The sequence below is a fragment of the Sorex fumeus genome, unplaced genomic scaffold (genome assembly GCF_029834395.1).
Source record: "Sorex fumeus unplaced genomic scaffold, SorFum_2.1 ptg000051l, whole genome shotgun sequence".
NCBI lineage: Eukaryota > Metazoa > Chordata > Mammalia > Eulipotyphla > Soricidae > Sorex > Sorex fumeus.
Window position 1 is genome coordinate 43,290,544 of NW_026606108.1, and position 27,551 is coordinate 43,318,094.

Below are 27,551 nucleotides of genomic sequence, written 5' to 3' on the forward strand. Positions count from 1 at the left end.
TTGTGTCACACACAAACAAAAGCAAAGACTTTTAAAAGCTCTAAAAAATGGTTTATAGGAACTCTGAGATAGAGCTATAGCATAAGAATACAACTAACCAAGCTAATTAATCCCAGTAGAGTTTTAACGTTCTTTTTGGACAACAGTAAAAGAATCAACTTGATTCCAAAGTTTCAGCATGTAACTTTAACTAAACCAGAACTTCTCCAACTCTCGATCTCTTAACCCTCAAATCTCACAAATAACTTCAACCTAAGTTAGTAAGAGAGCAAATGAAAAATGGAAATAAATCCATTCTAATTATGCGGTACAAGTATGGCTCTTTGTGCAAATCTGAAAGTATCCAGACCATAATCACTTCTTGTACATCCTGATTTTTTTCAGCTTTATCCTCCTACCAATTTTGGGGGGCTGCCACAGGCCACTAGCAGTTTCTGCTAGCAGTCCCATATGTTATTCTTAAGGATCTCTAAGATTTATGGTATATGTCAAGCAAAGTTCTCAAGTGCAATGGTACCACCCGGGTTTACTTTACAAATATCTTGCCTCATCTAGGAATTTGTTTTGGATTATGTCTTGAACTACAAATTGTTAGCTGGGAAGCTCATAGATTTATTAGTTTAATTAATGCTGGGAAAGTACACTATAGTTTCTCAGGGATTAAAGTTTGAGACTCTGGTTTTTGAGGGGGATGGTATATATTTTCCTGTTCCCACGTTTGTGTGCCTTTCATCTTCTGACTTGGTGTTCAGACTTGTTGCCAGCTTTTCATGAAACAACCAACAGAAAAATAGAAAGGAAGGCACCAGGGAAACAGAAAAAAAAGAAAAAAGCTGGTAAGAAATTCTTTAAAAAGTCCAGGAGCCACTAGGGAGAGGGAATAGGAGAAAGATGCATTGACTGACAAGAGATGGAAAATCACTGAACCATAATAGAGCTCACTTGTATTGACATGCGCTAACTAAAGTGAACAGCTGGGGTAAAGTTACTGAGCATCCTATTTCGGAGTTTGGCAGTGGACTCAACTCTATTTGCAAAGCAGGCAGGTATGACAGGATTTTACAGGTCTAACCAGAGCAAAAATGCAGTAAGCCCAGCTGAGCGACTGAACTATTGCAATGGCCATTTCTCTGCTAGACTCTCTCCTTCTGTGAAAGGAATACCCGCTGGCTTTCCTTTTGTATCATAGCTTAGACATATTCTGAGCCTGCTGCTGATTCCCTTCAGTGGAGTCAGGATTGTCATTTAACAGCATGTGTTTGCAAGCTATGGGCTACATCTGATGCTTTCTCCAGAACCTGAAAACAGTACCAAAAAGAATTTATGTAGCAGTACTACTCAGAGCTAACATTAATGGAGGACTTATTCTTTGTCAATGACTAGGATAAATCCCTTTTGTATGGTTCACCTTATTTAATCCTTACAGTAACCTTGTGTGGTTAATAATGTTATTATTACCATTCTATAGGTGGGATCGAGGCATGAAGAGATGAAGTCATTTGGCCAAGGCAGGGTGAATCAGTGAGAAAGTCAGAATTACCACTTAAAATAATGCTCAAACCTGGGTACTTCCCCATGAGACACCACCAACACAATTCTAGTCATGTGTGGAGACCCCCAAATTCTTCTGTTTGGGTGGTTCCTCATTGCCTTAAATATTTAATTTAGTTTTAGTTTACTCATATTGCACTCCAAATTTTTTCTATGTGTTGAGGTAGTACAGAAATTCTCTGCTAGTAACTGTGCCATTTTCAAATGATTCTCCTCTCTGGGAAGTCTAAAAAGGCAAAGAGGTAAAGGCCCTCCCGTTGTTCGTCGATTTGCTCGAGCGGGCCCAGTAACGTCTCCATTGGACTTTGTTGTTACTGTGTTTGGCATATCGAATACGTCACGGGGAGCTTTCCAGGCTCTGCCGTGCGGGCGAGATACTCTCGGTATACTCTGGGAAGTGTAAGTAAGTAAAAGTAAAGGCCCTCCCGTTGAGCATCGATTTGCTCGAGCGGGCCCAGTAACATCTCCATTGGAGACTTTGTTGTTACTGTGTTTGGCATATCGAATATTCTCGATAGCTTGCCGGGCTCTCCGAGAGGAGTGGAGGAATCGAACTCGGGTCGGCCATGTTGGCCGCTTATAAGGCGAACACCCTACCCGCTGTGCTATCTGGGAAGTGTAATATGAGAAATTAAAAAACCAAACCAAACAAGTGGAAGTAAGAAAAGTAAGTAAGAAAATATGCTTGGTATACATCTTCTCTCTCTCTCTCTCTCTCTCTCTCTCTCTCTCTCTCTCTCTCTCTCTCTCTCTTTCTCTGTCTGTCTCTTCTACAAACAACCCTGATTATTTTCCTATCCATTTAACCTCTTCATCCTTTGCTTTGAAGATCCAAGTACTTATTTATATTGTGCTGAAAAGATGTAGATAGAGAAAATAAAATTAGAAAAAGAATAATACTTCATTTTGATTTTTTTGTTTTAGTGCTGGGGATTGAACCCAGGGAGACAGACAATCTCACATTTTAAAGGAATAAAAACCCTAGTATTTGCCACACTTGGGTCCCCATGTGTGCTTTCACCTGGAGTACTGATTTCACACATACATTTAGAATGTATTGCCTCTAATTATAGTAAAAACACTCAAAAACCTTACCATATATTTTTTTAAATGAATACATACACGAAGAGAAGAAAAAATGAGTTCTGTGATAACTTTTTGACTTTTATTACTATATTTTCTTTATTATAATTTCATCTGTAGCCATTATGCCCCTCTGACCAACTAATGAAGCTACAGGGAAGATGTTAAAGTTATTAAGAGTTATTCTGTCAGTGGTGTGCACCTAAACTTCAAAGGCCTTCCTAGATTTGATGGCAATACAAGAGAGAAATTATATGTAGATAAAATAGAATCTCTCAATGTTTGCTGCCTCTGCCTTCTGAACATTTTGTTTGCTGTTTGCAATGCTTTTTCCTGATTCCTGACTCTGACTGAAGGTCTCTGCTGAAGAATTATGGCTAGAGAGAGGCCATATGACCATAGTTTGAAGTAACCCCAGTCACTGTCTCATCCTAAACTTGTTTTGTTTTCTTTATGACACATTTCTCTTGTCCTGTGAGGGATTTGAGTACTACTGTTTGTCATCTTGTAATAGGAAGCGCTATGGTCAATAAGAATAAACACCTTCTCTGACATGGATCCCCAGAGCCTAGCATGACACCTGGCACAGTTGAATGGATGGTCAATGGTGGGGAAATCAAGTCAAGGAAGAGAAAACAGCAAGTAAAATGTTATTTATTTGTGAACCCACAATTCTAGGATGATGACTCTGTGATCTTTAGAGAAGACATCCTAACTTCAAAAAAGATCTTAGTAGATAAATTGATCTTAAGGGATCTTGGAGAAAACTAGGTGTTCCAAGATTCAGCAACTATCTTTCGGCATGTAAAAAAATAGGCATGTATTATAAGATTTGAATTTGAGTCTTACTCCCTGATATAAAACTCTGAAACCAAAGAAGAATCTGTCTTTTTTTTATTTCTCCACATTTTTTTTTTGTTTTTTGTTTTTTGGGTCACACCCAGCGATACTCAGGGGTTACTCCTGGCTCTGCACTCAGGAATCAGTCCTGGCGGTGCTCAGAGGACCATATAGAATGCTGGGAATCAAACCCAGGCCGGCTGCATGCAAAGCAAACGCCCTACCCTCTGTGCTATTGCTCCAGCCCCAATTTCTTCACTTTTCAACAACTTTTTATCATTATCATCATTAAGACTGTAAAGATTTTCAAGTAACCTTACTAAAATAAATGAAAACACTTAAATACATTTAAAATTGCACTTTCTCTGTTTCCAAAGTATAAAGAGTTTTTCATTAAATGTAGCATGGACAAAATTAAAATCAATAAATATAATTTCATTTGATTTGTGGTTCTTCCCCCTGTTTATGCATCACTTTACTTTCTCTAGTGCTGGATCCTAACCTGCAAAATGGCCCTAAAGAAGGTGGGCTAAAATGTTCCTACATCATCAGCCATAATTAAGAGGCTCTTTTAGCTCCCTGGAAGAAATAGCATTTTTGTGTAACCTAGAAAGATTTTAGTGTTTGGCCACAGTGTTATAAAGCCCCATATTTCACATTTATTTTCCCTTTAACTCAGACACTTAAATATTTTTAATGTTATTTTAGTTTCATTTATTTCTTTTTCCCCTTGGGAATTATTTTGAACTCTTTCACATGAATTCTAGTTATAAAACTGCAGGGCTGAACTGACACAGACAGGAAAGAGAAGCAAGAGAGTGTTGCTATGAGAAATGAACATAAGAGCCAAAACACACTCAGGCAATCCAAATGAGGAGTGAGTAGCTCTGAGCACCACATTGACTTAGCCATTGTTAAAAGCCCATATCAAACTGACCTGTAGTTGAAATCTAAATGAACCATCATTAGCTGCTCAAATTATTAGATCTTGTTGTGTCTCAGATAACTCATTGTTGAATCACAATAATAATCCCAAGCAAAGTTGTTGTGAGCATTGAATTGTTTATGAAATTCTTAGCACTGTGACTGGCATAGAATGAATATTTCATGAGTATCTTCAAGTTTGACAAATACAAGATGATCTCATTCATATGTGGCATATAAATAAAAAGAGGAAACGAGAATAGACAGTATTGAATAGCAAATCCTTGTATATTGCTACAGAATGGTGGTAGGGGAGAGATTTATTGGGGATTGAGAAGTGAACTAAAAGTAATATGGGACAGTGATAGACATTCTTTGACACTTTGATATGGGTGAAAGTGTAGCAGCTTTGTATATCAAATACCAACACTTGGAATCGGGCTAACACAACCATAATAAGTATAATAAATTATTCAATTATTTCTCTCTATATATATCATTAGAAATACAATAAACACAACTAATTAAAAGAAGGTTTTAAACCAAGCAAACCACAATGAAGTATGAATAGGCTACCATTCATACAAATGTAGGTTTAAATTCTAATTTCATTAAGTCCTAGCAGTATAATAGTGGATGAAATATTTGAGTTTTGTTTCTTTAGCTATAAAATGTTATCATATTAACCATAGTGAGAAAATGCCATTCAGGAAAGTACATTATTGAGGGACATTTGAGAGTCGATAAAGAATTGGGTGTAGATTGGAAAGAAGGAGTGGAGTAAAAGGAAATCCTTATTGATCTAACTAAGAAAATAGGAGAGAAGTTTCAGCATTTCTTTTCTCCTAAAATCGTAGCATCAGCTTGGTAAAAGTGAAATAAATAAAGAATAATTCCTTATAGTTTATCAGTGTAAACATACTCCACTCTTCTAACCCCACACTTTGGGATCTGCTTACAAAGATACTAAGTGAATGTTTTGTGTCCATGTATAAATCCAGATACTGTTCAGTTCTGTCTATATTTCCCCGTCAAACACAGCACTGTGAGAAAGTGAGGTGAAACCTCAAAGAAGGGACTGATCCCAAGTAGAATCTTTGCTAAAGCAGACAATGAAAATTTGAGCTGCCAGAGGATTCAAGAAAAGAGTGAGCTGCCTTTTCCACTAGCATGTGTGGCTGGCCTTCAAGCCATGGAGTGAACCTCCTGGTACTTATCTCAACTATTCTTGGATGTTAGAAGATAGATAGATAGATAGATAGATAGATAGATAGATAGATAGACAGACAGATAGATAGAAGGCCCTCCCGTTGATCATCAATTTGCTCGAGCTGGCCCAGTAACGTCTCCATTGGAGACTTTGTTGTTACTGTGTCTGGCATATCGAATACGTCACGGGGGCTCTGCCGTGCGGGCGAGATACTCTCAGTAGCTTGCTGGGCCCTCCGAGAGGGGCGGAGGAATCGAACTCGGGTCGGCCATGTTGGCTGCATGCAAGGCAAACACCCTACCGCTGTGCTATCGCTCCAGGATGTTAGTCTCCTATTTTGTTAGTTTATATTCCCCAGATGAATGCAATCTTTCTATGTATGTCCCTCTCTTTTGGACTCATTTAACTTAGCATGATACTTTCCCTGTAGTACTACTTGTATGTAAATTTCATGCCTGCCACAGAGGCAGGATAGGATGGGGGGCTGTGGGTGGGTGGGAGGGATACTGGGATCATTGGTGGTGGAGAATGGGCGCTGGTGGAGTGATGGGTACTTGATCATTGTATAACTGAAACCCAAGCACAAAAACTTGTTAGTCTACAACTGTACCTCATCGTGTTTCACTAATAATAATTTTTTTAAAAAGAGTGAGAAAGGGGACTCTTAGCTGGGTAAAATAAAATGTATATTGGGTTAAACCTTTCTAGATTTTCAAGAGGACAATATGTCCTCCAATATATCTAGATGAGATGTAGGTACTAGGCCAGTTCTAATTTCTCTACTCTATAGGGCATATTATTATCACTATTATTATTATTATTATCATCACTACTTCCACCCCCTAAAAAAGACTAAGAAATATGTTAAAGGTCACAACTGAAAATGAATCTTTGCCTGGATCTAGAACTTATGCTCTTAACTCCTCATGCTATTCCTTCACTCCCAGTCTGGTCTCCAGAGCCCTGGTTTTAAATTTTCCTCTTTATAGGACATTATGGGAAGCCAAAGTCATATGATATGAGATTTTTACTTACCAATTCCTAAAATTCTAGGACCAGTTTATTAGGTGTTTTTAGAACATTTGAATTTAAATAATAATTCCCAAAGAAACACATAGTAGGGAAGAAAAAGATTAATATCAATTTTTTTCTAACATTAAAGAGTAAGTTTCATCCTTACTCAGGACCTACTGGAGAGAGGGTCGGTGGGTGATTTGACCTGTCATTTTAATGGGATCAGCACTAGAAGAGTTAATTACAGTTGGGTAAGCCACACTTGCTGTATGGCTAAAAATTCTTAAGAAAAAAAACTTTGATTAAAAACTTTAATTTCAAAAGTTATGTTTTCATAAAGAACCTGTACAAAGAAAACTACAAAACGCTACTTCAGGAAATAAAAGAGGACATGAGGAAATGGAAAGATATCCCCTGCTCATGGGTCGGGAGACTTAACATTGTCAAAATGGCAATACTACCAAAAGCATTGTATAAATTCAATGCAATCCCTATAAGGATACCCATGACATTCTTCAAAGAAATGGAGCAAACACTCCTGAAATTTATATGGAACAATAAGCCCCCATGAATTGTTAAAGCAATTCTTGGGAAAAAGAAAATGTGAGGAATCAACCTCCCTAACTTCAAACTCTACTACAAAGCAGTAATAATTAAAACAGCATGGTACTGGAACAAATGGAACAGGGTTGAATACACTGACATCTCCCCTCAATCATATGATCATCTAATCTTTGATAAACGTGCAAGAAATGTGAAGTGGAGTAAGGAAAGCCTCTTTAACAAATTGTGCTGGCATCACTGGACGGCTACGTGCAAAAAAAAATGGGCTCAGAACTCTGCCTAACACCATGTACAAAAATAAGATCAAAATGGATTAAAGACCTCAACATCAAACCAGAAACCATAAGGTACATTGAAGACAAAGTTGGCAAAACCCTCCATGACATTGAGGCTAATGGTATTTTCAAAGATGCCACCCCACTGGCCGAGCAAGTGAAAACAGAGATAGATAAATGGGACTATCTTAAACTAAGAAGCTTCTGCACCTCCAAAGAAACAGTGTCCAAAATACAAAGACAGTCTACAGAATGGGAAAGGATATTCGCCGAATACACATCTGACAAGGGGTTGATATCCAGGATATACAAAGTACTGGTTGAACTCCACAAGAAGAAAACATCCAACCCCATCAAAAAATGGGGCAATGAAATGAACAGAAACTTTCTCAACGAAGAAATCCGAATGGAAAAAAAGCACATGAGAAAATGCTCTACATCATTAATCATCAGGGAGATGCAGATCAAAACCACAATGAGATACCATCTCACACCTCACAGACTGGTCCACACTCAAAAGAACAAAAGCAACTGATGCTGGAGCGGATGTGGCAAGAAAGGGACACTCCTTCACTGTTGGTGGGAATGCCGACTAGTTCAGCCCTTTTGGAAAACAGTATGGACGTTTCTCAAAAAATTAGAAATTGAGCTCCCATTTGACCCAGCAACACCACTCCTGGGAATCTATCCCAGAGAGGCAAAAAAGTATAGTCGAAGTGATATCTGCACTTGTTTGTTCATTGCAGCACTCTTTACAATAGCCAGAAACTGGAAGAAACCTGAGTGCCCAAGAACAGATGACTGGTTAAAGAAACTTTGGTACATCTACACAATGGAGTACTATGTAGCTCTTAGAAGAGATGAAGTCATGAAATTTACATACAAGTGGTACAACATGGAAAGTATCATGCTAAGTGAAATGAGTCAGAAAGAGAGGGATAGAAATAGAAAGATTACATTCATCTGGGGGATATAAAGTAACAAAATATGAGATTAATACCCAAGAATAGCTGAGATCAACACCAGGAGGATTACTCCATAGTTTAGAGGCCAGCCGGGCATTCTAGGGGAAAGGGCAGCTCAGTTAGAGAAGGGAGCACCAAATAAAAGGTGTTTGGAGGATCCTCCCAGGAGGGGAGATGCATGTCGAAAGTAGACTATGGACTGAACATGTTTGCCACTCAAAGCCTCTTTTGCATACCACAACACTCAAAAGGAGAGAGAGAACACAAGGGATTGCCCTGCCACAGAGGCAGGGTGAGATGGGAGGGATGGGGGTGGGAGGGATATTAACCATGGTGGTGGAAAATGGGCACTGGTGGAGGGATGGTATTTGATCATTGTATGACCGAAACCCAAGCACAAAAATTTGTAAATCTACAACTGTACTTCATGGTGTTTCACTTATAAAAAAACAAGTTTGATCTAAAAAAAAAGTTATGTTTTCAAAGTGAAGATCAGTATGAAAACGAAGTGTTCTTGTGAGAAGAGCATTATGTGCTTTCACCATTCATTTTGCACTGGTTCATGCAAATTATGTAGCTAGTCCTTTCAGCTCTCTAAATGAGAGGTAGGTTTTAATGCAAAACTAGAAGAGTCAGTAGGTGGTATGTCGTTTACCCACCTACTCTATGATCAAAATCACTCTGTCCCAGACAGGAACCAGAGAGTTCTCCTTTCACCAGTATTTGATTTACTGTGTTTAATTGAAAATAATGCAAGGCTATTAAACCAGTGTTGCAGGGATTTGGTAAAATATGGGTGATGTATCTTTGTTTCAATGACAATGTCATAGTTTTTAAGACTTGATGCTGATCATTGTAGATTTAAACTTCTTAGGAAAGAAATAAAATTACATTCGCATGACCTCCCAGCGGCAGATGTATTTATAAAGCCAATGGTCCTTGAAAATTCAAGAAACAGAATAGCCAAGACTAGAGGAATCCCTGGCAAATGATGCTTTATGTCTTGCTGTTGCCAGGTGGGATTCCTTTCCTGTGCTTGTATCAACACCTGCACTTCATCTTCAAAGACAGTTTTAAAAAGCTGGATTGAATTTATCTTTAAAAGCATAATTTTAAAAACAATTTTCTAGTGTCTAGTGACAAAGAATGATGATCACTTAAAATGAGTAAGACTAGGCTCAAAAAACTGAACCTATATAAATGTTTGGGATACAAGGAATCAATCTGCTAATTAGCATGCAAATAAATGCAGAATATCCCTATTATTAATTAATTGGTTAACTAAACAGAAAGGCTAGGGTGAAACAGAAGCATGATTATTTAACAAGAAAAATCAAGAAGGATGTGTGAATAATAATTACATAATTAACATATAATAAAGAACATTTGAGTTTCAATTATTCCTTATTGGCAGATCAGCTACATCCACCAGAATCTCTTTCATTTCATTGCAACTTGGGTCTTTGAAATTTAAACAATTTTAATACTTGGTCTCTAATATAAATTTACTTATTAAAAGTGTTCAAGAGCAACATGATACATTTAACTACAAGAGCAAGGCCAATTAAGAAACTAATTTGGTCAAGTAAAGATGTATTATTCTTCATGCCCAAATATCAGGGATTAAACTGCCCAAATTTACTGTTAGTTTGTAACAACAATTATTGTACTCTGAGGTTACAATGAAAAAAGAGAGAAGCAGAAGGTTAGAGAGGTCACAGTCCTGGTTAAAGAAGGTAAGATGCTTGGCAGAGACATATTATATTATTATATTATATTGTATTATATTATATTATATTATACTGTACTATGGCAAGCTATCGAGAGTATCTCGCCTGCACGGCAAAGCCTGGCAAGCTACCAGGCTTGATGTGTGATGTGTTCGATATGCCTAAAACAGTAACAAGAAGTCTCACAATGGAGACATTATTGGTGCCTGTTCAAGCAAACTGATGAACAACGGGAGGACAGTGCATGCTACTATATTATATTATATTAATTATATTATATTATATTATCATGACTTTCCAGATAAATTAGACTGATAAAATAGATATAGATTATATATATAAGATATACAGAGAAATGGTACATAAAAATAAAAAGTTTATATGTATATAGATAGAGAGTTCATGAACACACACACACATAAATATATGCATATGATATGCTTTAGAAAATCAGTTCTTCAAGAATTCCACTTATAACAAAGCTTTTAGGGATTGGGTAAGGGGCCTTGAACACATTTGTGATGTAGAGGTATGGTTTAATTTTCTAAAGCACAGAGCCAATAACACTGTAAGCAATCTACCCCAAATACAAAAAACAAACTTAAAAATGGGCCTGTTTCAGAGGTAAGCTTGGGGCTGGGGATTAGGAGAGAATCTAGGGGGGATCAGTGGGGAGAACTTAACATGAATGTTGAAACACTGTATGCCTGAAACTCTATTTTGACCTGCTTTGTAAATCACAATGCCTTAATACAATTTTTTTTTTTTGCTTTTTGGGTCACACCCGGTGATGCACAAGAGTTACTCCTGGTTCATGCACTCAGGAATTACTCCTGGCGGTGCTCAGGGGACCATATGGGATGCTGGGAATCTAACCTAGGTCGGCTGTGTGCAAGGCAAACGCCCTACCTGCTGTGCTATTGCTCCAGCCCCAATACAATTTATTTTTAAAGAAGGCTTTTAGTCAGATACGTTTGGAAACATGGAACATTACAGCTTACCACCGCTGGAGTCTATATTTGTTTTATGAAGTCTTTAAAAAGTTCCTCTGTAATATGTTCACTGGTGTTGAGGTTATCATATCTCAAATCTATCATGCACGACTTTTTTTCCTCTGCAATCCCTGCTCACATTCAAAAATAAGAATATTAAAAAGTCTTCAAACAATTACAGACCCAGAAGAAAAATGTATATAATCAAGAGAAATAACCCTCTGGTATACAGTGCACTTAGTGAACTAAAAAGCACAGTAATGGCCAATGCCCTCTAAAAACAGACTGAACACATTCCTATCATGTTGGGTCACTGAGCTAGTAGCTGAGGGTTGAGGCTACCACTCCTTCCCTTACCCCAGCCCTGAAATTACATGAAATTTATAGATGATCTTACAAATCAGTAGACAACAAGTGGGCTGCTTTGGCTAACACAGAAATGAAATTTTGTTTTGGGGCCACACTCAGCAATGCTCAGGGGTTCTCCTAATTCTGCATTTGAGAAATACTCTTAGTGATGCTTAAGGGGCCCTATAGGATGTCAGGGATTGAACCTGGGTTGGCCACATGCAAGGAAAACACCTCTTAGGCTCTCCTATTGCCCAGGCCTAGAATGACTTATTGGGAAATATTGTAAGGAGGAAATAATACATTGACCCATATATCCAAACACTTAAGTGCAGTAATTTAAATGTATTAACACAGTGAGATCTTTGAGTTGTCAACTAGATCTATCCTCTGAACATTCTTTATTAGAAACTGAATTTTTTTTTTAAAAAAAGGAGTCTTTAAAAATAATGTCTACTTACATGAATCAAGATAAGCTCAGGGCATCATGCACTTTAGGTAGCCTTTGTACAAATTACAAAACACTTATTCTCCTAGACACTTAACATTACAAAATGCTTCCCAACCTCTGAGTTTCCAAAAGCCTTGGGCCAGAGCTGAAGCATGAAGCTGGGGTTCCATCTTCAATGCCCTATTGATTGGGTGCCTTTGAGAGGAGCAAAGTATGTATGGCTGCTTGTATGGGGGGGATGGGATGAATCTGAGCTGACAGGAAGATAGAAAGGAGGAAGAGTGATGAAAGCAGTACAAAATGGTATGTTTAAACATGTTTCGGATTGTAAGGCCCTTTTTACAGTATACACTTAGTTGGTAGCAACTATGAAAGGCTTATTGACATATGAAATTAAGGTGATTCTAGACTTGTTTTTCTTTAAAATAAGAGCATATTTCCATTATTTTGTTTTAGTAGCAGGAGCACTTGGGCCAAAAATCACTGCTCTGTGAGTATATGGATTTTAGGACACTCATTCATTCATTCACCCCTTACTAAATAGATTGAGAAATTTCAATGAATATAACATTGTTCTAGTCCTAGAGGAAACTATACAAAACAAGTAAAAATTATTACTCTCTGAGCTTATACTCCAGTAAAGAAAAATAAGATAAATGATAATAAATGTAATGAGTGTAGTGGCAGAGGGAATATGTGTAGATGAATAGGGGAGGTATCCCTCTCACCCCTTTTGACCTCTCACAAGGACTAGGGATGGGTTTTGAAGAAAAGGATCCATAAATGAAACCATAAGATGGTAACAAAAAGTGTAAGTTTTGAGAAATCTAGAATGATGGGGGGGGGGTTAAAATCATATATAGTAGTTCTTTGCTTGACATTGTCAATACCTGGAGGGTAGGAAGGATACTGGGACCCGTGGTGGTGGAAAATGGGCATTGGTGGAGGGATGGGTATTTGATCATTGTATAATTGAAATCCAAGCACAAAAATTGTAAGACTACAACTGTACCTCATGGTGTTTCACTAATAAAAATTTTAAAAAAGATAAAAAAAGAAAAAGACTTTAAGCAAAAAGAGATATAATAAAATATTCAAAAAGTCATTGCATTTATTTAACATCAGCTGTGATTCTTTATCATCAATGTCATAATAATATGATGTTGAACAATATTACTTAAAAATACTATAATTATTGAATAAGATAAGACTAGAAGAAGTGAGACCCATACAGGAATCCTGGAGGTCTAAGGAGATGGTGATGGTAAGAGTAGGGAAAAGTGGCTGGGTTAGAAAGCTAGCTACTAGATAGATACAGCTGGGCTTGGTAAACATCTGTTAGGGGGAAGAATTAGGATAGAGAGCTAAGTGAGAGAGCTTTAATAATGAGTTCCAGGCTTCCAGACAAATCAACTTGGGAAGCAATAGTGCCATTTAATGAGATATGCAAGTAATTCTGAATGAAAAGCATGTTCTGTGAGGACAATGGAGTTTATTTTGGTTACATTGGGTCTGCAAGTCAGTGAGACAGAGCAATAGCTATGTCCAGAAGGCAGAAACATTAAAATTGGGAGTCATTAAAATGCGTAATGAAGGAATACACACAGTAAGAAGAAAAGGGGTGACACGAGGCCTGTTCAAGCAGAAAAGTGTATGGAGGATCATAGTTGCAGAAGAATAAACACAATTCAGAGTGCTGATATCCAAAGAAGGGCAATATTTCAAGAGAAAATAATGATTGAAATCTAAGGCAATGAAGATTAACTAAGACTGAAATAATAATGTCATAATTAAATATAATGACTGGAAAATGGCCATTGTATTTGGTATCTGGTCAGTCACTGGTGACCTGAGTCAACAGTACTTCTGTGGACATGAGGACTAAAATTACTGAACGGACAATGAAACTTCAGTGATTTGTGGATATTAGGATTTAGATAACTGAATTGGTATGGGTGGAGTGGAACAATGAATTTGGCAATAAAGAGGAGAAGGCTGGGAGAAAGCTTAGAGGTGTGCCATGGTTAGAATCTTTATGGTTGGACTAGGGAAAGAGAGTTGGAGAGAATGTGACTATATTGTCATTAGAGAAAAAGAGGAACTTCCAGATACAAGAGGAAAAACAATCTAGCTGAGACAAAGTCCTTGAAGAAGGCAGAATAGGTAACAGAGATAAAATGGATAGCAGCCTTAGCCTTGAGTTGAACGATATTCCTTTCTCACATGGGCCAGGAGAGGACTGTCTGGGGAAAAATATGAATTTAAGAGTATCAGTCAAGAAAGCTAAGGCAATTTATCCTTCCTGCCTGCTTTTATCTTTTTTATGAAGTGAGCAGAATAATCACCTAACAGGAATAGCCTCATTTTCAGCTATTTACTATACTTGTTCTTCACCCGATTATTCTTCATTATACTGATTCTCATTGTTGTATTGATTATTGTTTGAATGTGTCCTAAAAACTTACTCACTTTGAACACTTGAAATTTCAGTTAAAGTACGCAGTTGGTTGGTGATTAGAGGACAGGATTTTTTTAGACAAGAGAGATCTCAAATGACGATGCACTTTGGCAACTAGAGAGAACATTTTAATTCATATTGCATAGAATAAAGTTTAGAGAAAAGGCTTTCAACCATTTCATTAGATGTTGGGTTTATTCCAGCAACCTCCTGGCTTTCCGTCTCCTCTCTCTCTCTACCTCTCTCTCTCTCTCTCTCTCTCTCTCTCTCTGTCTGTCTCTTTCTTTTTCTCTCTTTCACATACACACACACCCTCTTTCTATGTGTGTGTTTCTGGTTCTTTTCAAGACTCAAGCAATTGCCAAATTTACAATAAACTGCCTTTTATTCTCATCTCAAAAGATTTGCTTTTCTTTTCCTTTCCTTCCCTAAAAATATCATTTTAATCATAAAATGTTTTATCCAAGTCGTTGGAGAGGTCATTGATAAAATGCCTATTATTTTTAATTTGTAAGTTCTCTTTGAAAACCTGACTTCAGATAGCAGTTTTTTGGCTCTTCTTTTTTTTTTATTGAATCACTGTGAGATACAGTAACAAAACTTTCATGTTTGAGTTTCAGTCATACAATGGTCGAACACCCATCCCTCCATCTGTGCACATTTTCCATCAGCAATGTCCCCATTATCCTCCTCACCCTGCTTCCTAACCCTCGCCCTGCTTTTCTGGCAGACAATTTCCCTCATACTCTCTCACTACTTTTGGGCATTATGGTTTGCAATATAGACACTGAGAGGCTATCGCGTTTGCTTCTTTATCTATTTTCAATACACATCTCCCATCCCAAAAGATCCCTCCAACCATCATTGACTTCTCTATTCCAGCTGCCTTCTCCCCAAGCTCAAGAAGCAGGCTTCCAACCATGGAGCAGTATTACTGGCCCATCTCTACTGTCCCTGCATGTCATCTTCTGTCTTCATCTCCTCTTTCGCAGCTGAGTTTATGGAAGAAGTCTAATATCTGAGCCTCAGTGAAAGGTTCATAAAGTGGCAAGAAAGACTGACTGGAAAAGGACAAGATGTTGATTGTCTTCTGGACTTGGTTTTCTGTGAGGGGGGCTTATCTAAAGGAGCCTTCAATGCTGCCATAATAATAATAATAATAATAATAATAATAATAATAAAACAATGGGATGATGCTCCCCAAACAGTACTGAAGTGACAATGATGTCTGGAAAATATTTAAGGAATACACTTACAGCCTCCAGGATTTCTGTCAATTGAGAGAAATGCTACTTGTTTATCAGGCCTGTTTCTTTCTTTCTTTCATTTTTTTTCCATTCAGACTCTTCCGTTTTCTATTTAGTAAAAGGATTTGGAGAAGAGTTATATGGTGATGAAAGGGTTAAATCTGGGACACATATTGGAAATTTGTCTTTTCACTTTCACATTGGCACCTAGGTTTGGCCACCAAATCTTGTATAAAACCCTCATTCTTATTCAACAAACTTTTTGGAATCATATCTTATAATGCTTGTCTCCTTTGTTTATTTTTTTTACTTCCCATTTATTCTTTTATTTGGATTTTTTTAATTTTAAAAGTAAAACAGGATCAAATATCATGTGAGATTTTTTTTTTATCTTTTTGGGTCACACCCGGCGATACACAGGGGTCACTCCTGCCTCTGCACTCAGGAATTACCCCTGGCGGTGCTCAGGGGACTAAATGGGATGTTGGGAATTGAACCTGGGTCAGCTGTGTGCAAGGCAAATGTCCTACCCTCTGTGCTATCGCTCCAGCCCCATGTGAGATTTTTTAAAAGTTAATATTCTCTGTTTCTTTCTTCTCAAGTGTTGCTCTTTTCCACTCAAGGAACCATTTATAATTGTTTGAGGTATTTCCTGCTATGTCTTTCTGCTATCATCACATTTAATCACATATCAACCACTCTATTGGTCATAAAATAAAATATCTAAAAGCATGTATTGTTATTATTATTATTGTTATTATTATAATTATCCATTATTCTGCCTGGACTGGAGCAATAGCACACAGCAGGTAGGGCGTTTGCCTTGCATGTGGCTGACCCAGGTTCGACTCCTCCATCCCTCTCGGAGAGCCTGGATAGCTACTGAGAGTATCCCGCCCTCAAGGCAGAGCCTGGCAAGCTCCCTATGGCATATTTGATATTCCAAAAACAGTAACAAAAAGTCTCACAATGGAGATGTTACTGCTGCCCGCTCAAGCAAATTGATGAACAATGGGAGGACAGAGCTACAGTGCTATTCTTCTGCCTGCCTGTTCTGGTATTCTATCCTATACACAGTGACTATATCTCAGGAAGCTTCCTACATAGAATTACAGGAATTATTGAGAAAAATAGGAACTTATCAGATTTTTTTATTGATATGAGAACCAAGGCAGGGAGTGGGAAAAAAAAAACATATATATGGTCATTTCAGAGAATGAACTTGAATCAAAAGCTTCATAACTTAAATCTTGGTAAAGTTCAACAATCTACCAAAATTCCAGTATAATTTTTATTTTGGGCTCTTTTGGTCATACCTAGTGATGTTTAGGGTTACACCTGGCTCTGAATCAGGAATTACTCCTGGTTTTGTTTGGGACCCATATGGGATATCAGAGATTGAATCTGGGTTAGCCACATGTAAGACCCTACCCACTGTACTATCACTCCTACCTCTAATTTTTAAATTTATGCTTCACCTTCCCTTTTTATACCTTGTCATAGCAAAACTACGAGGAAATTATAAGTCAAATTTTACAAGCAAAATTACAAGGAAAAGTAATCTTGAGATACAATGTATATCCCAAAAGCAGTCATAAAATGTTATATAAATATGCCTGGGGAAATCAACAAAAAGAACTAAAGAGAATAGTTTGATTTGTTTTATTTATCCTGAGAACAAAGAAAGGGGTAAGTAAGAGGCCTTGAAGAATGGATGAAATAATAATTGGTGCAGAAAGATAACTGGAGGTATCTGCAGTGATGCTCTTCCCAGAAGTAGGGAGCACAGAGACACGTAAGAGAAACGCGGATCACCTCAATAACTGAATCAGCACCAAGCCTCTTGGCCAACCTCTTATGTGGCCTGCCTGATACAAAGTTCTATGTTCATAACAACTATATTTTCCCAAACTAGGGCATATCATATGATCACAGAAAAGCTCATTTAAAATGTAAATGTTATGCTATGGAGTTACAGGAATAAATCAAGGTCTTTATCACTGATTTACAGCAATATAATTAGTGCTACCAAGTTCCTGTGTGTAGCAGGGTGATAAAATAAAGCATTACATATTTCACGTTAGCTGAGGTTCCCCAAACATGAAAACAAGATTATAAAGTAACAGAAGTCATAATTAAACACCTTTTAGGGAGTAGGCTGAGGCATTCTGAAATCAGCTGTGCAAGCCTTAGGCATTGCTTTCCCTCTGACTGAAAGAAGTGAGGTTGAAAGACTTGGGTAAAGAAAGGAAAATTTATGAGTCTATCTCTGCTGCAGATAACTGCTTCTTGCAAGGGATGAAGGTCACTTCCCTTCACAGGCTGGCTCAAATCCTTGACCAAACAAAGTGGGTATATGGAATACACACCATTGTGGGACAACACTGAAGGCTATTAGGGACCTAGAGCTCCCTACAGGCTTGTCCAAAGCTTCTCTGGACTCTGATTATTTAAGTAACTGCTTCTACCTCATCCCTTCCCATTAACCCCATAAGCACTTCTTAAGAATCAATCCTGCATGCAACATTCTATGTCAGAATCATCATCCAAGAAATCTGCCCCCAGAAAAATGAATAAGACTTTCCCCTCTTTCCTAAAGCTAAGTAGAAGGGAGGACGACTTTAGAGAATCTTTGACAGTTTGACTGATGGTTCCTGGATTTGGGAAACATCATTGACTCCGCTCTCTCCTGCCAGAATAATACTAAGAGTTAGTGGCCCCTCAAAAAAGTTGAAAAAGAGAAGAAGAAGAGTTGATAAAGACAACCATGCTACAATGAAGGGGTGGCATCCTCACCTTATGCTAAGGACAGGGCAAAAGTATGAAGCAAGCCTGAGACTAAAATGGCACAGAGCAGGGGGACCTCACAGGAAAACATGGTACATGCCAACTCCTTAGTTACCAACTTCTTAATTGCTAACCCAAATTTGAATATTAGAAATGAAAAAGGTTTGGGGCTGCATCTGAAGTTAGGAACATAGATGCTAACTCTGACAAGAAACATTGTTCAGGGCTGCAGCAAGAGGGGCACTAACAGCAGTATGTTACTTGCCATCTCTGGAAATGACTGATAAAAGAGGCTTGTTCATTATGATCGATGAGTTGACATAGAAAATAAGTATAATGGGGTTTGCCATTCTCCACACCAGACGCAAAAGTAAATTTGCAGATAAGACAGATCTGTGCAGATTACCCTATGATGGAGAGTCTTCAAATGTCTTCCACTTGATAGTGAGGCAGTGACCCTGCATGATTTATCTCCTATAAAGTTTGCCTCATGCTCTCTTTATTACTTCCTATTAGGGTATTCAGACTTCCATTTCTTTTATTGTCCCTATGTCTTTGCACATGATGACCCTATTTGGCTGGAAATTTTAGCCCCTCTCTTTCCTATTTGTTCTTTAACTTCCAGACTCTGGCATTTCGCTCTTTGAGAAACCTGCCAGAATCATATGATTACTCCATTCTCAAAACTGCTGCCATTCCCCTGTCTTGTATTACAATGTGTGTGTCACATTGTGTTGAAATATTTATTCTTTGCTTTGCCTGAAAATTCTTGGAGATAGCTATTCCTATTTGTGAGTATGTTCCACTCTCAGCACTAGAGATGCTATATAATACGCTCACTTTTGAATAAGTGAGAGATGCTGTAGAATAATCTGGAACCCTTCACTGAGAGGATGAGAATGAAAATATGTTGTTGAACTCCCTGGGTCATGTGGCGTAGCAAGGATTGGCCATTGTTTCCTATAAAAACCCAGAATTCAAATTCACCAATGGTCCTAAAGGGTTTTTTTCTTCAACTCAGCTTTGCATCACTGAGATCGTTAATAATATAGACACTAATCCAACCCACTTGGAATTCATGCTATTTGAAGAAAGAAATATCACGTGACAGATGGATTAATAATTAGGCAGCTTGTATTTGCACAGCTGCAGAGGCTTTTTCAAACAAGATGTTTGCACTCTATTTATCAAAAAGTTTGGTGATCAGGTGAAAACCATTTAGACAGAGCCTAGAGAAACGTGGGAAACACAATGTCTATTAGAGAATAACATTTCTAGAAATCCTTTGAAAATGTTTCTCTTCTTTCTCTCTGTGTGAGAAACACACACATGCAAACACACACATACAGAGAGAGAAAGAGAAAAGAGACAGAGAGAGAGAGAATGGAAGTTTGGGAGATATAACTACAATCATTCAGAATTCAGCATGAGTCAAGGGAAAATAGCAACTCGGATGGTCAGGAGCCTGGGCAATCCATTAAGAAGCCTGATCACACAACATACCTCAGATCAGCTCTAAAGCTGTCTTGTGAAGGCTGTCCTAGAGGAATTCCCTTGGTTCAGTTTCTCTTCACTAAGCAACTGCCTTCCTACATGAAGAATGGTAATGATGCAACTTGAAGGATACAAACACTGAGTTTTTATTCAATGCGGCACATGGCCGACCTGGTCGACCAAGGTTGGATTCCTCCACCTCTCTCGGAGAGCCCGGCAAGCTATGGAGAGTATCTCACCCACACGGCAAAGCCTGGCAAGCTACCTGTGATGTATTTGATATGCCAAACACAGAAATAAGTGTCACATTGGAGATGTTGCTGGGCCTCCTCGAACAAATCGATGAACAAGGAGAGGACAGTGACAGTAGTAGAAAAATTAGATAACACATGTAAGTCCGCAAGAGTAACGTATGAGCATAGAATAGAGATAAGAAATACTCCCTACAAGTTTAGGGGAACTGAAAACTTTGCTATTTCATGCATTCATGTAAGATTTCTAGTATCAACGCTACTGGCTTCAACTATAGCTTGGTCGCCTCTCTTAATATAAAAAAAAAGTATTATTAAATCTAAATTCATTGCGGATAAGCTGGTAAGGATGATCATTTTGAACAGACAGAAAAAGAAAGGAGATTTTGTTAACAGTTGGCACTTTAAATTCATACCATCAATTATGGGGAAAGAATGGAGGCAGCAATGGTAATAAGAGCTATGGGATTTCCAGCCTCGAAACAGAAGTTATTTCACATAGCAAAGAATTTAAAAGGTTGGTGAGAAAAATGGACTATGGTACACCCTATAGTAGTATTACTTTTTTGAAGACTTCCATGTTTTATAACACTTTAGATAAAGCATGCTGGTTGAATAATCATAGTTCACTGTTACTGTCACTGTCCTCCCATTGTTCATCGATTTCCTCAAGTGGGCCCAGTAACGTCTCCATTGTGACAATTGTTACTGTGTTTGGCATATCGAATACGTCACGGGGAGCTTGCCAGGCTTTGCCGTGCGGGCGAGATACTCTCGGTAGCTTGCCGGGCTCTTCTAGAGGGCCGGAGGAATCAAACTCCGGTCGGCATTATTGGCTGCGTGCAAGCTAAATGCCATACCCGCTGTGCTATCGCTCCCAGTTAACTGTTAAGCCAATAAAAAAAAAGAAAATATTTGGCACATAAAGAAAAACAGAAAAACAGAGAGGGAGAGAGAGAGGAGTGAGGAGAGAGAGAGAGACAGAGAGAGACAGAGACAGAGAGAGAGAGAAAGAGAGAAGAGACAGATACTAACTACATTCCAGGTCAGAATTCCCAGTACTCAACAGCTGAATAATAAATCCCCTGTGATGATCCTTCAGCAGAAATAGTCCAGAAGGTCCAAACTGATGCAATTTTGGAAACCAAAAGTAACACATTGAAGAGCCCACATCACACATGGCTTATTATGTTCAGTACAGGAAATTTTCTTTATGGAATATTTTCTCTCCTGTTGCAGTTTTCTTGAAATAAAAGTCTTCAGAAATCAAGAAGTCATATAAGAATGTAAAAACTTAGGAGAAAGAAAAATGGGATAAACTAGTTTTAAAGCTCAAAGGAGTTTAATGAGAGCTAATGATGCATATAGCTGTAGATTCTTAATTGGGTTGATTTATCTGGCAAAACTGCTTGATAACAATTAAATAATAAATCAAATGTTATTATTATTATTATTCATTAGAGGCTACTACTGTAGAAGATAGAACGTTCTCTGGGCTATCACTCTTTTCAGAATGACTTATCCATAATTATGAGTTCAAGTAATTTGGGTCTCACTTAATTTACCTACCAGCTTCCAGGCCATATTCACTCAATCACCATCGCAACATATGAGAACACTGAACCCTTACAGAGGGAACTGGGTAAGGAATAATCATGATCATCTTGGAAAGAAATAAAACATACTTGCCATATTTTTTGCAGGAGCAACTAGCAAAAAGGAACTTTCCTCAGAATTAGTTAATCTGGAGTACCTGTTGGAGAATAAGAAGGAAGAAAGTTGAAAGAAAACATAGACATGAATTAGCATGAGTTTGAGCCCCTAGCTCTGTCTTAAGCTAGAAATAACCCTGAATGTCCAATTTAGAGTCAGTTCCTATTCCTGTTGAAGGCAGAGTTGTCATGTGCTTCAAACAGTCTTTTCTAATACATATAAACAGAGCAAAGCTAAAATGCTAACTTTGCTAAATTAAATTTCAAAAAATCAGATTAGTTGGGACTCCTCAGTTATAGTTGACAAAATAGAAAAACAAAACCACAGATTTATAACTTCATAGAAGCCCCTATCAAACAGCTCTCAAACTCTTTTACAATGTTATCTTTTGTGTTTGCTGGCATTTAGGTCTTTTAAGATAGCATAATGGTTTAATGGATCAATAAACACCTTTACCAAATTTTACCTTTGCCTCCTGAGTCTCATGCCATGCCCCTAGACAGAGTCCACTATTACCATATTTATTCCAAGATTTCTATTGTTTGCCTTTTTCTATTGTACCAGAGAGACAGTTTGGGTGCTTTCGAACTCATATACATGACAGTTCTCCAAGATAGCAGACACTGGCTATATTCAAATATATTCCTAGAGTCTAGTACAGTGCCTACCACAGTTAGTACTGCCTTCAATTAAATTTTATTCAACTCAGATTATCTCTCTGACATCATTCAGTACTGAACCTCTGCCTTTGGAATTTCTAGAGACTCATCTTCTCTGTGGTTTCAGTCTGATTCTCCTGTTTTGTTTTGTTTTGTTTTTTTCACTTGACCTACTCAGTTATCAAAACCCATGTTCGTAAAATGTGCTTATTCATTTATTGAACACTTACCAACCAAGAACTTTATGTGTTTCAAGTCAATTAATCTTTATAATAGTCTCTCCATCTTCTAGAGAGAGAAACAAGTCCCCAGCAGTTAAGTGACTTGCCCAAGGCCATACAGCTAAGTAAGTGCTGGGCCCAGACATTAAAAAGAAGTAGTAGTGCTCCTAATTATTACTCTGCTTTCATCTGGAGCACTGGCAGTTCCTTTGGGGCTAAAAAAGCTTTTATGTTTTTTACCTAAGTGGCATCATACATTTAAAGAAGTATGATCCTTCATTTCTAAAACAATGTGTTATAAAATACATTGTGTCTGTAAAGTTCTTAATATAAGAAAAAATAAAATAATAAAATTTTTCCTAATAAAAATACATTTATATTGGATTCATTTATATACAGTTGGATTGCATTACAAATAACTATATTAGCTACATTAATTAGCTCTATTTTCCCGATAAAAAATTGAGACAGTGTGGACCAAGTTTTCCTGCCTGGGGAAGAGCTTCGATATAATCCCAGGATGTTTGGACTGGAGAAAGAGCTAACAGGGTTGAGCACAAGCTTGCCTGAGAAAGACCTGGTTCATCCCAGCACTACAAAACTCCCCAACCACTACTGAGTCATCCTTAAGTACAGCACAGGAGAAGGATCCCAAAACTCAAAGCTATGACCCAAACCTCAACCTCCAAAGAATAAATTCAAGACTCTGACTTCAAAGCCCAAATCCATCCACCATTGTGCCAAAGATTTTTCTATCGACAGATTAGTTGATTATATCAGAATAAAATATCAGGGTTATTTGACTTTTGATTTATGCTTTGTATTATTCTTATTATCTAGTATGCATAACAATATCTACTTACTAGTGTTGTCGCAGGTGTCTGTAAAGTTCCAAGAGTATTTGACATAGAACAAGCACTCAATGAATAGTAGTCATCATTATTGTCTCTTCAATGTTTCTTGTTCTAGGCATTGGACTAAGATGAACACATGTATTATCTCCTTTAATTCTCACAGCAACCTCATGATCTTTATGTAGATATGTAAAATACTCAGATATTTTGGAAAATGAAGATCAGATAAATGAAGTAGCACACTGTAGCACCGTAGCACTGTCCTTTCATTGTTCATTGATTTGCTCCAGCAGGCCCAGTAATGTCTCCCTTGTGAGACTTGTTACTGTGTTTGGTATATTGAATACATCATGGGTAGCTTGACAGGCTTTGCTGTGCGGGCGAGATACTCTTGGTAGCTTGCCCGGGTCTCGGAGAAGGGTGGAGGAATCGAACCTGACTTGGCCAGGGTGGCCACGTGTAAGGCAAATGCCCTACCACTGTTCTATGGCTCCAGTCCATAAATGAGGTAACCTGTAAAAATCACTCAGCTAGATAGTTCCTGTGGGTGTACAGTAAGCTCCTTGTTTGATAGAGTAGCATAATAATAACACTACCTTTCTTGTCTTTTTTTTTTAATTGAATCATCATGATGTACAGTTTTATGGTTGAATTTCAGTCATACAATGTTCCAACACCCATCCCGTGTACATTTCCCACCACCAATATCAATATCCCCCATATCCACCCCCCCAAAGCCTGCCTCTTTGGCAAACACTTTCTCTTTCTCTCTCTCTCTCTCTCTCTCTCTCTCTCTCTCTCTCTCTCTCTCTCATTAGGATTTGTAACACAGGTACTAAATGGTGATCATATTTGTTCCTTGCCTCCTTTCAGCATGCAATTCTTATCCAGAGTGATCATTTCCAACCATTATGGTTTGCAATACAGATATTGAAAGGCCATCGTGTTGGTCCTTTGTCCATTTTCCCATTCAAAGAAATCCCTTCCAACCATCATGGTAATAATAGTCCTTTCTCTATCCCAACTGCCCTCTCTCTTAGCCCTTGTGACACTAGCTTAATCACTTAGAAAGATCTGGTAAAGACATCTGATATGAATTTCATTAGTCACTGCTGATTCCCAAGATACATGAATCTCAGCTTTGCAGATAAAAGGATTCACAACTATACAGGCCTGCATTTGGGGGGGGGGGGGGAGCGGGGCCTCTAGAGATAGTACAGGGGCAAAGGCTCTTGCCTTGCACTTGACTGACCCTAGTTCAGTTCCTGGCTCTGCATATGGTCCCCAGAGCACCACAGGAGTGATCCTTCAGCACAAAGTGGGATTAAACCCTGTGCAGAGTACGCATGTCAGTCCTTTGAGCTAGCTTCCAATTTGTTTATGATGCTGGTATTGTGACACACACACACACACACACATACACACACACACGTAAAGCACTCTACTGCTAAGCTACACCTCCAGCCCTGCAGGGATAACTATTCAAAGCCAACCTTGGGGAGAAATAGCTACAGCAAGGGGAAATGTTTGAGTTCCTACAGTATCTGAATCCCAACAGCTGTACACATGAACTTATCTCATTTTAAGTCCCTTTGTACCTGGCCCAGCTGAAGTACTTAGTAGTTAGAACTACAAACTTCCTTTTTAGGGCCCACTCTTCTTGATTCCCTTTTTAGTGGTGAACTGATTAAAAAAAATGAGGGAAAATTAGAAATTCTCTTGTTAATTCCAGCTTCATGGCTTGTTTAGATTGGAAAAAATATGCATATTAAACCAAAAAATTCCTGGCCAGTTGTTGGTATCGTTTAAATAAACCCGATGGATACCTGAGTTAATGTAGCAGAAAAGAAAGAGTTTTAACCAGATTCAGCCAATCCCAAAGTGGGACTTCTTTACCTTTCATGACCTATTTTTTTTTCTGTAATTAGCCCGGCTGGCTTAAATTTACTGTGCAAGTGCCAAGTTTTCATCTCACTCGGGTTATTTAACCAGTCACAATGTTGCCTTTTATGTAAAAGAGTAAAGAATAACCCCCCAAAATTTGACAGTGAAGAATGGCATTTCAAAGAAGGGACTAATCAGTTCTGTCACTCTCACTTGGGCAGCAAAATCAAGCCTCTTGTTTTGTGAAATGCTGCTGGATGGGGCAAGTTCAACATTGCCAAGCTGTTTTTCTTTTTAATATCACAGCTGATTTGCTGCGGCAGAGGCTGCTACAAACTGCTGGCACTGTCGCTGCTTCCAAAAATTTCTGCCAAACCACCCAGAGTGGAGGGAACCATACTGTAGTCTGTGATGGTGAGTTTCTCTTCCAAGAAACAACCTACATAGAAAGAGCCTCATTCATCTTCCTGTACCTCCTTGTGGTTTGAACAGAGAGAAGGCTGTCCTTACGGAAACAGTCACAGAAATGCCGGTAGCCTCCTTGGCCCAGTCCCATTGCTGGGAACTTTCAGTTGATGTTTCAGCTCTCTATGTCCTCGCATCTTTCCTTGGTATACATGGCAGAAGACAGGTGGGATCCTGCAGATGGCTCACCTCTGCCACGCACATGCTAAGAAACACAAACCACCCTGGGTACTAAGTGTTTCAGAATCTATAGTTAATTGGCAAAACTTGCCAGAAGAATTGAGGCAAAGTTATGAAGTGTGCTTCTATCTCCTGAAAAATCTCAAACCAGTGTACTATAATTTTGTGGCAGACCATAATATTGCCTTTTTTTTTTGCTATTCCAATTCACAGATGTCAACCTATGGTGAGTGGTTTCCAGAAATTTTTTTCATTTGCAACTAAAAGCAAGAAAGGCAGCATGAACCACATTGTACTTACTACAATGAACAGTCCTCTAGGTCAGCCTACTTCTGGGTGCCCAGGCAAGAAAACAATGGTGTTATTTAAAGACACAATTAATTTATTAATTATAGAGGTTGGAGAGATAGCACAGCAGGAAGGGCGTTTGCCTTGCACGCGGCCGACCCAGGTTCGATTCCCAGTATCCCATATGGTCCCCTGAGCACTGCCAGGAGTAATTCCTGAGTGCAAAGCCAGGAGCAACCCCTGAGCATCGCCGGGTATGACCCAAAAAGCAAAAAAAATATTAATTTATTAATTAATATTTTGTTTGTTGTTGGATTATACCCCCTGGTGCCTGGAGGCTACTTACTACCAGCTTGGGCTGGGGCAGTTGGACTATGGGCTTCACATCATTGACCATGTCCCAGTCCTAAGGATATATTTCAAAGAAAATTTAAGGGGTTAGAGCAACAATAAAGCTTGTTGGGCATTTTCCTTGCATATTGTTGACCCAGTTTCCATTCCTGGCATCCCATCTGGTTCCCTGAGCCTGCCCGGAGTAATTCCTGATTGAAGAGCCAGGGGTTACACCTGAGCATCACTGGATGTAACCAAAAAAAAGAGAAAGATAAGAAGGAGGAGAAGAAGGAAGAGGGAGGGAGGAGGAGGAGGAGGAGGAAGAGGAGGAGGAGAAAGAAGAAGAAGAAGAAGAAGAAGAAGAAGAAGAAGAAGAAGAAGAAGAAGAAGAAGAAGAAGAAGAAGAAGAAGAGGAAGGGGAAGTAGAAGGGGAAGGGGAAGGGGAAGGGGAGAGGGAGGAGGAGGGGTAGGGAAATGGGGATGGGGAGGAGGAGGAAGAAGAAGAAGAAGAAGAAGAAGAAGAAGAAGAAGAAGAAGAAGAAGAAGAAGAAGAAGAAGAAGAAGAAGAAGAAGAAGAGGAAGGGGAAGTAGAAGGGGAAGGGGAAGGGGAAGGGGAAGGGGAGAGGGAGGAGGAGGGGTAGGGAGATGGGGATGGGGAGGAGGAGGAGGAAGAAGAAGAAGAAGAAGAAGAAGAAGAAGAAGAAGAAGAAGAAGAAGAAGAAGAAGAAGAAGAAGAAGAAGAAGAAGAAGAGGAAGAAGAAGAAGGGGAA